The sequence below is a fragment of the Sinocyclocheilus anshuiensis genome, unplaced genomic scaffold (genome assembly GCF_001515605.1).
Source record: "Sinocyclocheilus anshuiensis isolate Anshui unplaced genomic scaffold, SAMN03320099.WGS_v1.1 scaffold1957, whole genome shotgun sequence".
Taxonomy (NCBI): Eukaryota; Metazoa; Chordata; class Actinopteri; order Cypriniformes; family Cyprinidae; genus Sinocyclocheilus; species Sinocyclocheilus anshuiensis.
Window position 1 is genome coordinate 282,922 of NW_015537935.1, and position 13,194 is coordinate 296,115.

The 13,194-nt window shown below is 37.2% G+C and overlaps 1 protein-coding gene across 1 annotated transcript in view; it reads left to right on the top strand.

The window, feature by feature from the left end:
- The first annotated feature begins 902 nt into the window (after positions 1 to 902).
- The window catches only part of adgrl2a (adhesion G protein-coupled receptor L2a), a 108,428-nt gene continuing 96,136 nt past the window's right edge, over positions 903 to 13,194 (top strand). Inside the window, exon 1 of the mRNA XM_016447144.1 lies at positions 903 to 1,350. The gene's annotated coding sequence lies outside the window, so the exon portion shown is untranslated. The remainder of the gene's footprint in view (positions 1,351 to 13,194) is intronic.

Genomic DNA, 13,194 nt, shown 5'->3' on the forward strand with positions numbered 1-13,194 from the left:
GCAAAACACATGTGGTTTTAGTTCTGCAAAACTAATGCATAAACATCAGAAAAAAATATCAGAATGACCTTTACCACATCTGTTTTCTCTTTTGTCCTCCAAAATGGATTTATAACTATGTAAAGTTATGCATATGAAAATATAAGTATGCGCTCTTATGCTGTGAGCCTCACCTGCTGTATGAGTGAAACAGAGAAATGCGCCTTTAGAGTTGCTGTATTTGACTGAAATGTCGCTCCGAAGCTTTATTAAAGCCAGGTGTAGGGGGGGATGTGTTCCAATTGCATGTTTCTCCTTGCATGGCCTTTTCAACTCGTTCTTTAACATGTGCATTAATGTGCATTGCATTTCAGGGTCACTGACTGTGAGGACGGTCAACAAATTAAATAATGGTAAGTGCGTTGTTGAAAATTGCATGCATGCACCTTTGTTCTGTGGATTACTGCTCCGGTTGCAGCACGCATGGCTAGAGTCGGTCATTCTGATTGAGGACAAGTTGAGGAAAAAAAGACAAAAATCTGCACTTTTTCTTTTTGATGCAAGCTAGAATTACAGTGAGAAAACATGTGCAGTCATTGGCTGAGCAGGCCAGCCCACTGCATGAGGGAATCTTTCTCCAGTGTGCCCCAATGAGGGACATGCAGCAATGCAAATCCAATGGAAACGGGCCAAAAGTTGTATATACAAAACAAATAATCTGCTTTACTTTCCTCCTCAGCTCTGCGTAATCGTCTTCCACAGCAGCCATCGCTTAAGTTGTACTCGTGATAATATGTTCATGCGATCATTTCCTCACTGATCACTCTGCATCCGTGCTGATCCAGGAGTCCGGTTCCAGGTTTTAAGCGCAGCCCTTCTCTCACGTCTCAGTTCGGCTCGCACAGAGAGAAATCCCTCAGCCGCGGGCCGCTGTCTCTCCGGCTGGAACGGGACTCAACAAACCTGAAGAAGACGCGCAAAGGACTGAAATAAATAAAGAGGACCGTTTTTACTTGTTTATTTGTCTCGCGTTCCTTTTTTGCTCTTTTTTTTCATTAGTTGCCTTGCGAAGGGGTCCGCGTCCCCCCTCTCTCTCTCTCTCTCTCTCTCTCTCTCCTCCAGAAGGACGGACGGACTCTTTCACCGTCCCCGCATCTCTTCATCCCGGCGCGGCGGAGCGCAGGACTGAGCGCGGGTCTGCGGGAATGCGAGCGCTCACACTGAGAAAAAGGCTCACTTGCCGGAGCGGAGCATGTGTGCGTTGCGCGCTGAGACGCGCTGCTCCCGTTCGAAGACATGCTTGCAATTGACTCAACTGATTAATTAACTTTCCGTCTGATTTTTCTTCAACTATCCGCGCACTCACAAAAGGTAAGAAGCTTTTTGTTAATGATCATAATGCGCCTTTATGCAGGTACATCTCCAAAGTGGGCGATTAACAAGTTTGGGTTGGTTACTCAAACTTTTCGTGCAACAATTTTAATGAGAACATAATTATCAGGGTCATGCGTGATGTAAGATAACGATAGCGCAAGATAATAACGGTGGACCGAAGTTTGTATTTTAAACATGCATTACATTTCATAACTTGTATGAAAAAAAAATGCATGAAAGAGTTGAGCTCCAGTTAGATGACTCTAAAAGAACAAAACTACTCTGTTCAGAGTAATTAAAATGATGGAAAGGGGGACTATGGCTAATTGAGAAATGGTTAATCAAAACACAACCAGATGTGGATTGATTTGCTCGGCTGCCATTGCTCTCTTTGTCTTTTACGCTTTCTTTCTCTCTCTCTTTGAATGGAAACTATTAGTGTGGGAATGAGGAGCCTTCAAATAAATCCCATAGAGATATCTCATTCCATTGGAAATTCTTTAAAGGTGTCGGTGAAGTCTGCACACTTTAATTTATTGTCATTGCCTTTTGCTTCCTACAACAAGCATGTGGTGACCTACATCAACTGTTGAACTCACTAAAGCTTGACTCGGGTTGTTAAATTGAGGTCTTGTGTCTATAATTAAAAGCAATTTCAGGCTCTTTTTGCTCGTTTTTAACTCCTCAGCATGATTAATGTGAAAAGAATGGTTCAGGGTGCGCAGACAGCAGTGATAGAGTGCTAACTAGGGTACTGTAAGAACCCAGAGTGGTTTACATTTTCTGAACCTGACTTTCTCTAAATGTAACATCGGACACTTGTGAGCAGCCGCTGTAAAATTAGATCCTTTAACCCCACATTCATAATTAATCCGCACCCAGGCCCCAGGTGCCAACAGTGAGATGAGCAGAATCCGGTCGGTGGCACTTCTTTGCCCAAACACACTCTGAACTGCTGTGAAATGAACATCTTGCAGGGGCAAAGAAAAACCGGCAAACTTTGCATTTGTATGCATGTTACATTGTAATTACATGGTAGTAATAATGTAATTAATGTATTATAATTATTTGCGGCACTGATGATTACATATTATTATTGTTATGACTGTAGTAATTAAATATAATAGCATATGCTGTTTGTAGCTGGACACTGTAATTTGAAATGTTACCAAAACACTGAGCAAATCACAAATGTTTTCGGGTAAACATCACTCCGGTGCTTAAGAGGCAGTAATAAGAGTCGATGCATGAGCGCGGTGTTGTTTGAAATGCGGTGCATGACGTGAGTGACGCTAAAAAACTGCGAAACATATCGAGTCACCTGAATCAGAGCGGTCTGGACCTACAGATGCAGTTTATATTGATGGGAGATGTATTTTATATTAGAGTTTTCTTTTATTCTGGTTCATCTTAGAGTTTTGCTTAATGGCATGTTTCCATTGTTACATTAATAACACAGAAAAATATCTTGTAATATAGTATTTGCATATAACAAAAAATATGCACGCTTTAAAATAGGCTTATATTTGATCTCATAAACCTACAAATTATTTCAAATACCCAATATGGTTTTGAAATGCTCACTAATTTCTCCGAAACAGGACTTTAGGTACAGATGCAGAGTTTCACCATATGGCGTGTGGTTTTTACTCTGAATTCTTGCATGTCACCATTTGTGCTTTAAATAGACATTCTCTGACCCCAAAAATGTTTTTTGAATTTGTATAAGTGTGAATGGACTCTGTTTGAAGCCGCTCCATTAGCATTTCAAAGTGGCCTGAGCTCTGTTTGAGCCCTGTGCTCTATTAGCTTGAGCACAGGCCCGCAGAACAGGAGGGGTGAGAGGGGACCAGGGCTTGTAGTTCATTTCTCCTCGTCTTTGTGTTTGTGTGTGAAAACACTATCCCATCCTTTTCATTTCAAAGGAATATTTTCCTTGGCTCTGTTTCTTTCTGGCCCCCTTCCTGCATCAGAGAAATGAAAACAGCCAAACATGAGCAGGATTATGAGATCCACCAGAGAACTTGCTTAGGTATTTTCACTCAGAGCTGAAAAATAGTGTTTTTTCTACATTTCCAGTAATGCAGGGATGAATGGATGTCATAACACCTACACACACATTCAAGTGTGTAGCTTTATGAGAGTCCGTTTCATGTAAAGACCAGAACATGTCTGATTATTCACGATTCACTTCGTCTAAATAGTGCAGACGTTGTCTCCTAAATATAATGTGAATTTATTTTTTTTAAGTCAACTTTAAAAGTCTCAGTTTTAGAGCGTATCCGTATATTGATTTGTTTTTTATTTAATTTAGTCAGCGAGAGCTGTATTAGGTTTGCTTTGGGAGTTCTTTGTTCTCTTCCACTTTTTGCTCCGTATTAATGTTTCTTCTGTTGTAATATTCTGAATTTGTAATTTATTGATTGTTTCATTTTTGTTTGCGATCTGGGAAAATATGATTTGTGGCCCAGTGCGCTGATTTCAATGTTATGACCATGTGGTGAATAGCAGACACATGTAGAGAGCATTTGGCATAGTATGAACAGTAGAACGTGTAAAATACAAGCATTTTATCAGTTCAAACTAAGTCAGAGTGTTTTTAAATCACAGTTGAGCCCTATATAATGAACAAGCCAAACTGTGGAATAATACATAGTATTCTCTGTGTGTGTTTTGCACAACAGTGTAATGTCACTGACATGAGAACGTTTTCTCAGCCGAATCAAATAATCGGACTTACTGAACAATAAATACAACGTCATGTAGCATGTCTATGGTCTATGGAACTATGGTTTCGGAATAGTGTTCAGAGCAGTGATTTAATGCTATTAAAAATGATACTAATAAAAATGTGCTTGAAGACTTTGACAAACACAAACCACTTCAGCACTGACATTCGCTCCGTAGGGCAATGCTGTTACTTTAGAGCCACTGTCATACAGGATACAAGGCCATACGCTGTGGTTACTAAGCGCAAAAAATCAAAAACACATTCAGTTGTGCAAGAATTTCAAATCAGATGATTTCTTTCCCTGTTTTTGATTCAGTTGTGTGTTTACAGAGCATCCTGCTGTGCCGATAAACGCACGCCAATTTGCAGGGAATAAACAGCCCTGTTACACTTGGAGTGCAAGTGCTCAACTGCCTTTGGTGGGTCAAATACCTGCATTTTACGGTGGTTTTTATTTTACGATCAGTAATCAGCGGGCGCCTTCTCTGCCATTTTGTCAAAGCGTTTGTTTCTGCTTGCGAAAGGTTTGTATGACAGTGGGACGGCAGACTTTATACACAGGCTGCCATTTTAATCAGCTGCAGACTGTGGGCAGCACACACCCAGCCTCCAGAGTGTGTTCAGACATGCGATCAGTGGGATTTGTTTTGAAATATCTGTTTTTGTCAAATAAATCATTTCCAAACAAAAACTAATTGGCAATTGAAAGTATTTTTAAATAATGATAATAATAATACAATAATAGAAAATATGGTTTTGCTTGTAATTCTGCATTGTAAAATAGAATAAGACTAAGAATAACCCAATAAAATTGAACATAACTAATAAAATCACTGCCAAATGGTGCAAATTCACTGCGTGTTTCTGATCACTTTTGTAAATGTAAATACCAGTGCGAATAAAAGTTAATAAAAAAAAAAAAAAAAATAATGTTTTTCAGAAATTATTTAGACAGTTATATACTTTGCATCACTATAAGGATAGAAACAATGCTGTTGTAATATATATTTTTTTCCTATGTGGAAAGGGATATTTTGGTATCGTGGATTACATCCATTTAGCGTTTATCTTATGCTCTGCCGTGTTTTTTAAATGTAAATGAAGTCCACAGCATGATTCATGTTATTTCATTTTCAAATTCAGAACTACACATATTTAGTTTGAGGTATGCACAGGGGGCATGACTTATCTATCCCAGAATTGCTATTTAGAAAAAAAAAAATTCAATTTCTCATCAGAGAGGACAAGGTAGGAACCCAGGCACAGGGTAAACAGTATCTGTGAGCAAAGAGCGAGAGCGAGAGAGAGAGGTTTATTAGACGTCTGGTGTTAGGAGAAGGGTTGTGGGCTGGTTTATAGGAGCACACGTGAAAGGGTCATTTTCAAGCAGACGCACCTGTTATTTCAGAACGCTGAAGAGAAGTTGGCCTACAGTGTGATCCTTCTTTTGTAAGTCATCTACGACAAAACTTCTTCAAATGTCAAAGATTATGGAAATGCAAACTTTCAGAAGTCTCATGGTTTTTTTTATTAGTTACTTTTACTAATTATTTATTAATCTTAAATTATTATTATTATTATTATTATTATTATTATTATAAGTAGTAGTAATAAATATTTACTATAATACTAATAAACATCTACTATTAAACGTACTACTATTTTATGTTGTATTGTTTTGTAAAAATAATAATAGTAATCATTAAATGTATTAAATAATTCATACTGACATTTTGGAATTGTGCATAGTGACCAACAATCTTTAATAAGAAATATTAAGCTAATATTTTAGCTTCTTCAAAGTAGCCACTCTTTGTCTATATTACAGCTCAACCAGTAATGGGACAATATTGAAGGAGTTCCAATGTATTGTGAACACCTTTTCCTTTGTTCTCAATAATCCATAAAAAAAATTAATAAATACAAAATTTAAAAAATTAAAAAAACAGTGAAGATCATATGTAGGCCCAATTTCAGTAAAGTGTTCAAAACTTTGACCGGTAGTGTGCATTATAATCCTCAGATAACTAATCTATTCTGGGGTCAACAGGAAGTTTCCTAAAAACATTCCGGGGTCAGAGGTCAGATTTATCTTGTGCTGTTCATGTGACAGTTTATCAGGGCAGTTGTAACCCATCATGAGAGTATAATCAGAGGCAGTGTGTTTCTAAATCTCCTTACCTCCTTTCGTAGATAATTTTGCTTTAAATGATCTCTCCAAATGCTCTCCAGGTGCTGATTCAGCTGAAAATATATATCAGAATGAAAGCGAGAAGGCTTGATAGTTAAGGGAAAGAATGTTAAAGAGATCCAAACATAGAACATTCTTAGTCTTCTTAGTCTTTTGGTCTTTAACACTTTGCAGTGTTTGATTTTAGAAGCTATTTCTACCTGATCTGATCCTTGAAAACGACTTTTGTTGGTGTAACCTTGTGTAGTGTAGGTTGATACATTCATATTAAATAATAATGCCACATTTTTAAATTATAAATAATAAAGCACATTTTTACGTTACCTGACAAAACCTGACTGAGTACAACACATTTTGAGTACATTTCTAAAAACAGCAAAACAATTTCAAGTATAAGTAAATAAGTATAATTAAATAATATATATTCACTTATGTATGCATATTATTATTATTATTATTATTATTATTACATTTTCTGTCTGTAATTTTGTGAGGACAGTGCAGTGATGGGCAATGGGATTTCCACTTTGGTTGACTTGCTGGCCACCATTGGCTGATCTCTGCCTTTTTTTTTTTTCTCTTGTACTGATTAAGCTCAGGAATTCAAAGAGGATACTGTTCCTAGATCAGCACTTTGGGGCTCTTCAAAATAGAGCAAGCTAGAGAACTCTTTATTACGACTAAATCAATGCTGTTGCTTCCATGCATTAATCTAAATTATGCTGCACAGATTAGGAGTTTATTGAGGTGTGAGACCTTTGTGCAGGCCAGGGGTATACACTGATTGGATAATCTGTCTGCGAGTGACATCTGACAGCTCCGCCTCCATTGATTTTCCGAAGGAGGTCGTCGGCCACATTGCGTAAGATGACACATAATGAGTGGAGAGTTTAATTCAGACAAACAGCCAGGTTGCAGAGCTAAGTTAATTACTTTAAGGTAGCAGTCATTACTCTTTACTCTAGTGCTGATGTGCACAATACAAACAGCCTTCAAGTGTCTGTCGCTCTGACACCACTCATCTGGCCGTTCTGGCTCAAATGCAGCTTGTCAGCGGCATTGTGTTGTGTGCACTCATTTAATGCAATGCATCAGCCACGCTAGGCTGAGAAATGACAGCTGCAATATTTACTGCCCGAACAAACTGGATTCATGTTTAGAAAACATGCTTGTTTTCTTTTTTTCTTTACCTTTTTTTTTTGTTGGTCCTTGCCTGACATATGAATACAATACAAATCATGTGCTGAATGGAATCAGGGATTGTCATTCAATCATGAACTGAACCTATTACATTTTTAAATATAAATTATATATATATATCAGAAATTTAACCCGCAAAATTTAATATTGCTCGACCTTGAATTCGTTTGTATTGATATATTGATACATACACAAATTTCTACACATATTGAGTAAAACATGTCTTCATTTTTTTAATAGCCTATTTAATTAAGTAAAGGATCGTGAGATATGATTTCTGTTGAGATTGTATTGGTTTGTTCTGTATGAACGTGCGGTATTCATTTTATTTTTTGCACATCTTAAAAAGGATTTAAAAAGCCTTATTTGATTTCAAAAAACATACAGATACACTGGACTTGTTTCACCTCAGCAATGACTTTCGTTTTTTTGGCTGATGTTACCAAGGCTGCATCCAAAAAGCTATTAAAGCATTGTTTCAGCATACTGTTCTTTGTAATGCTCTCTTCTAGTATTTTGCCGATAATTAACAAAGCAATTAATGTGATGTAATAAATGTTATGGTAGTAAAAGCAAATAATAATGACAAGTTTGAAAAGTGAACTCTGGGATACATTAAAGTGAACTTGACCTTCAGCCTTCATGTCCCAGTCAAAAAAAGCCTCCTCAAAAGATCTGAGTTTGCGTCCGTTGCAAATTTGCATTCAGGTCTGGCTCCATTCTGATGTGGAACGCCCACTTTTCATGGTCCAATGAAATCTCACTGGATTAAATCAAGTCCTACCCAACATTTTTTTCCCTCATTGAAATAAAAAAAATAATGGCAGACTAAGCCATTACCTTTGAGGAAAAGAACTCAATAGCATTTACGGGTTTCATTTTGAAATCATGTTGAAATTCGGTCTTGTTTGAATTGTAATGTCTTCTTCTGTAACATATAGGATTTTTATCCTGAGAGACAAGAGTACAGAGGACAGGAAATGATGCAGAACGGGAGACAAAGTATGATCAGGTCTCCTACAATGAGCGCCTTTGCTCGATGTGTCTTGAGCGTGTGTAGCACTGCCAGGCCGCAGCTCTGGCTGTGAAGCGCAGGATTAAGCGGCAGATGATATAAACTGAGTTCCTTTATTGTCAGGCTGACTATGATGACCACAATGCATTTCTAATGTGAGCTGCATAAGGAGGGGACACAGGTCACAGCCTGTTACATGCGCTGCATAAAATGACGAGTCAAGACTGAGCGGATGTATAGTATAAGATATATCAAAAATGGAAAAATACTATTTTTTTATAACGCTAAAGTTCAAATTTGTGTATAAAGTAACCTCCCATAAATCACGTTGTAATTATTTAAAGTGTATTTCATCCACATGGCAGTTTTGATATCTTTGGTTTGTGGCCCCTGCTGAAATGGCTCTGATCTCCACAAAGCTGCGAAGTGTCAAACACTTCTATTTTTACACGCGCACACACACACACACACACACACACACACTGTATATATACACACATTTTTTATAATAAAAATAATGACAACATACTGTTTTTTTCTGAGCTGTTTAAACTGTTTAAATATTAATTTTAAAAGTTTCACAATGCAGACAAGCAGACAAAAACGTTGCATTTATAATTAATAGCCATATTTCTAACTGTTATTAGCTCCCGTGATGTACAGCGCTGCTTTATCTCTGTACTCTTGGCTGAATGAAGCACATTCGACACATTACTTTGTGAGTGAGTTCTGCGAGCCCACGGCCCAGAGCCGAGGCCCCGTCAGCCGAGTGGCCCCCCGTCATCGCCACGGCTCCAGTGGCCTCTTTTGTTGTATTCTGATAAGATCTACTCAGTGTTTGCTTCACCAGCCTCCAGTGGTGTGTCTGGTTACTTCACTGCAATTAAGAGAAAGGAAAACATGCCCAGCTGAAGTGTAGAAACATCTTGTGTGTGTGTGTGTGTGTGTGTGTGTGTGTGTGTGTGTGTGTGTGTGTGCGTGTGTGTGCATTCATTCACAGAGTTTAATGTGATTCATAGATTATGTCACAGAATACATAAGGAAAGAAGAAGCCTTTTGTAGTGCAGTCGGTTTTCCTATTGGACTTTCTGTCCGGTGCATGCAGCGAATTGCAAGCCCCATCAAAGCAATTACCTTTGCTAAAGCCATATTAGTCTTATAATTGGATAATCCTGTATTGCTTTGGCTTAATTAATTCTGTTGCACCAAATGGTTTCCTGTCCTCACTAACATTTTAGGAGCTCATGTTCTTAGAGTGAAATGTTCTAGCTTTCTCTTCGTCTAATATTGTAGTTTTTTTTTTTTCTGTAAGTGCCTCAGTGAAATGAAATATTTGTGAATGTGAACAACACAATGGATTCAGACCCAGAGAGTGTACAATATAAAAACTATGGACTATGGCACTTCTCCCAAAACTTCTGTGCTGCCTTGCTATCTATTGCCTACATAGGCAGCATCCTAACGGAATGGAACATCATAAGAGGGCTTTGGAACACTCTGCACAGGAAGGAGCTCTGTGTTTTTTTTTTCAAAGAGCCAGACACAATGCATTCCTATGAAACCTATAAAGGCAGCTCACTAGGTTCTGGAACAGAGCTGATTAATTATTAATTAAAAACTACGTTCAAAAGTTTTCTTTTAAAGGATTTGATACTTTTATTCGGCAAGGACACATTAGATTGGTCAAAAGCGACAGTAAAAACATTTATAATGTTGTTAAAATTTGTTTCTGTTGAACGTTCTATTCATCAAAGAATCCTGAAAGAAAAAAAAAATCATGTTTTCCAAAATATTAAGCATGTTAAGCAGCTGATAATAATGAGACATGTTTCTCCAAGTCAGCATATTAGATTGACTTTTGAAGATTCATGTGACACTGAACACTGGAGTAATGGCAGGAAAAAAAATTGGTTTTGACATCAAAGGAATAAATTACATTTTAAAATACATTGAAATAGAAGACAGTTATTTTAAATTGTAATAATAATATTTTACAATGTTACTGTTCTTACTGTATTTTTGATCAAATAAAGGCAGCCTTGGACCGCATAAAATACTTTTCAAAAACATTAAAAATTCTTAAAAGTGAAATATATTTTAAGTCTATTGCAAAATATAATGTTATATAAGAGTATAGGGAGTTAAACACTGTTTTTGAAATAAATACAATCTAAATATGTATTTAACATCATTTAAAAACCCCAAAGCTTTTGTTAGGGTTGTCTTTAAATTTTCATAGATTATCACTTGAAAATAAATATTTGTCTTCGGAGAATATGATTTTTCTTTTCTTTTCTTCAAGAACCCTACAGTTGCCCTCTATTGTAGTAACATCATCGGTTATCTTTCACTGAAGGACTAAAACAAAGATATATTCACGATACGCTCAACGGGTGCAAAGACACGGAGCAAGACTAAGTCTGCGTGAACGATGTATAAATAATTGAACGGCATCATTTGCATACTGTATGTTCAGCTCTTATTAAAATCTAAACCTACTCCTTGATCAGAGGGAAACGCTACTTGTTATTTTTCACCTCTCTGTGAAGCAGGCTTACTGAACTTTCAGACAGTTGTGCTGTCACCCCCAAGTGTGCTCATGATATCCTCCTCTAGACTCAGATTGTGGAAAATTACACTGAATGGCAGAGACCTTCACAACATACCAGAGCTGAAAGAACACGAATAAAGAGGCTAGAGAGATACAAACGACAGACAGAGAGAGGCAGAAAAGGAATTTTCTGTATCTGCAGCCTTTCCGCGGGTGGCAGAAGACAGCTGAGACGCCGGTAATCTATTTATGTCTGGAAGATTCATCAGGACACTAAAGGCTTTGATTTCTGGACAGGTTCAGAGTCCAGGGAGGTTGTTTCCCTGGACGCAGGTCACTTTTATGACACATCTTCCAAAAGCATTTGAGGATCGCATGAAACGCTGCAGGAAAAGTTAGATGACATCAAACCCATCAATGTCACATCCCAGCGCCAGTATGCTCTCGCCTGCAACTGAATGCAGCTGTTTTCCGATGCACCCCAGCTAATTTCCGAGCAACGTCGTAATTCAGGCTGCATCACTGTGAAAAAATGAAGTGTAACTGTGAGAGAACTTTATGAAGAAAGCATCGTTTGACTGAAATGTGCTCAGAAGCAGCCCTGTATTATATTGTAGTTTTTTTTTTTTCTGTAAGTGCCTCAGTGAAATGAAATATTTGTGAATGTGAACAACACAATGGATTCAGACCCAGAGAGTGTACAATATAAAAACTATGGACTATGGCACTTCTCCCAAAACTTCTGTGCTGCCTTGCTATCTATTGCCTACATAGGCAGCATCCTAACGGAATGGAACATCATAAGAGGGCTTTGGAACACTCTGCACAGGAAGGAGCTCTGTGTTTTTTTTTTCAAAGAGCCAGACACAATGCATTCCTATGAAACCTATAAAGGCAGCTCACTAGGTTCTGGAACAGAGCTGATTAATTATTAATTAAAAACTACGTTCAAAAGTTTTCTTTTAAAGGATTTGATACTTTTATTCGGCAAGGACACATTAGATTGGTCAAAAGCGACAGTAAAAACATTTATAATGTTGTTAAAGATTTATATTTTATTTAAATTTGTTTCTTTTGAACGTTCTATTCATCAAAGAATCCTGAAAGAAAAAAAAAAATCATGTTTTCCAAAATATTAAGCATGTTAAGCAGCTGATAATAATGAGACATGTTTCTCCAAGTCAGCATATTAGATTGACTTTTGAAGATTCATGTGACACTGAACACTGGAGTAATGGCAGGAAAAAAAATTGGTTTTGACATCAAAGGAATAAATTACATTTTAAAATACATTGAAATAGAAGACAGTTATTTTAAATTGTAATAATAATATTTTACAATGTTACTGTTCTTACTGTATTTTTGATCAAATAAAGGCAGCCTTGGACCGCATAAAATACTTTTCAAAAACATTAAAAATTCTTAAAAGTGAAATATATTTTAAGTCTATTGCAAAATATAATGTTATATAAGAGTATAGGGAGTTAAACACTGTTTTTGAAATAAATACAATCTAAATATGTATTTAACATCATTTAAAAACCCCAAAGCTTTTGTTAGGGTTGTCTTTAAATTTTCATAGATTATCACTTGAAAATAAATATTTGTCTTCGGAGAATATGATTTTTCTTTTCTTTTCTTCAAGAACCCTACAGTTGCCCTCTATTGTAGTAACATCATCGGTTATCTTTCACTGAAGGACTAAAACAAAGATATATTCACGATACGCTCAACGGGTGCAAAGACACGGAGCAAGACTAAGTCTGCGTGAACGATGTATAAATAATTGAACGGCATCATTTGCATACTGTATGTTCAGCTCTTATTAAAATCTAAACCTACTCCTTGATCAGAGGGAAACGCTACTTGTTATTTTTCACCTCTCTGTGAAGCAGGCTTACTGAACTTTCAGACAGTTGTGCTGTCACCCCCAAGTGTGCTCATGATATCCTCCTCTAGACTCAGATTGTGGAAAATTACACTGAATGGCAGAGACCTTCACAACATACCAGAGCTGAAAGAACACGAATAAAGAGGCTAGAGAAATAAAAACGACAGACAGAGAGAGGCAGTAAAGGCATTTTCTGTGTGCAGCCTTTCCGTGGGTGGCAGAAGACAGCTGAAATGCCGGTGATCTATTTATATCGGGAAGA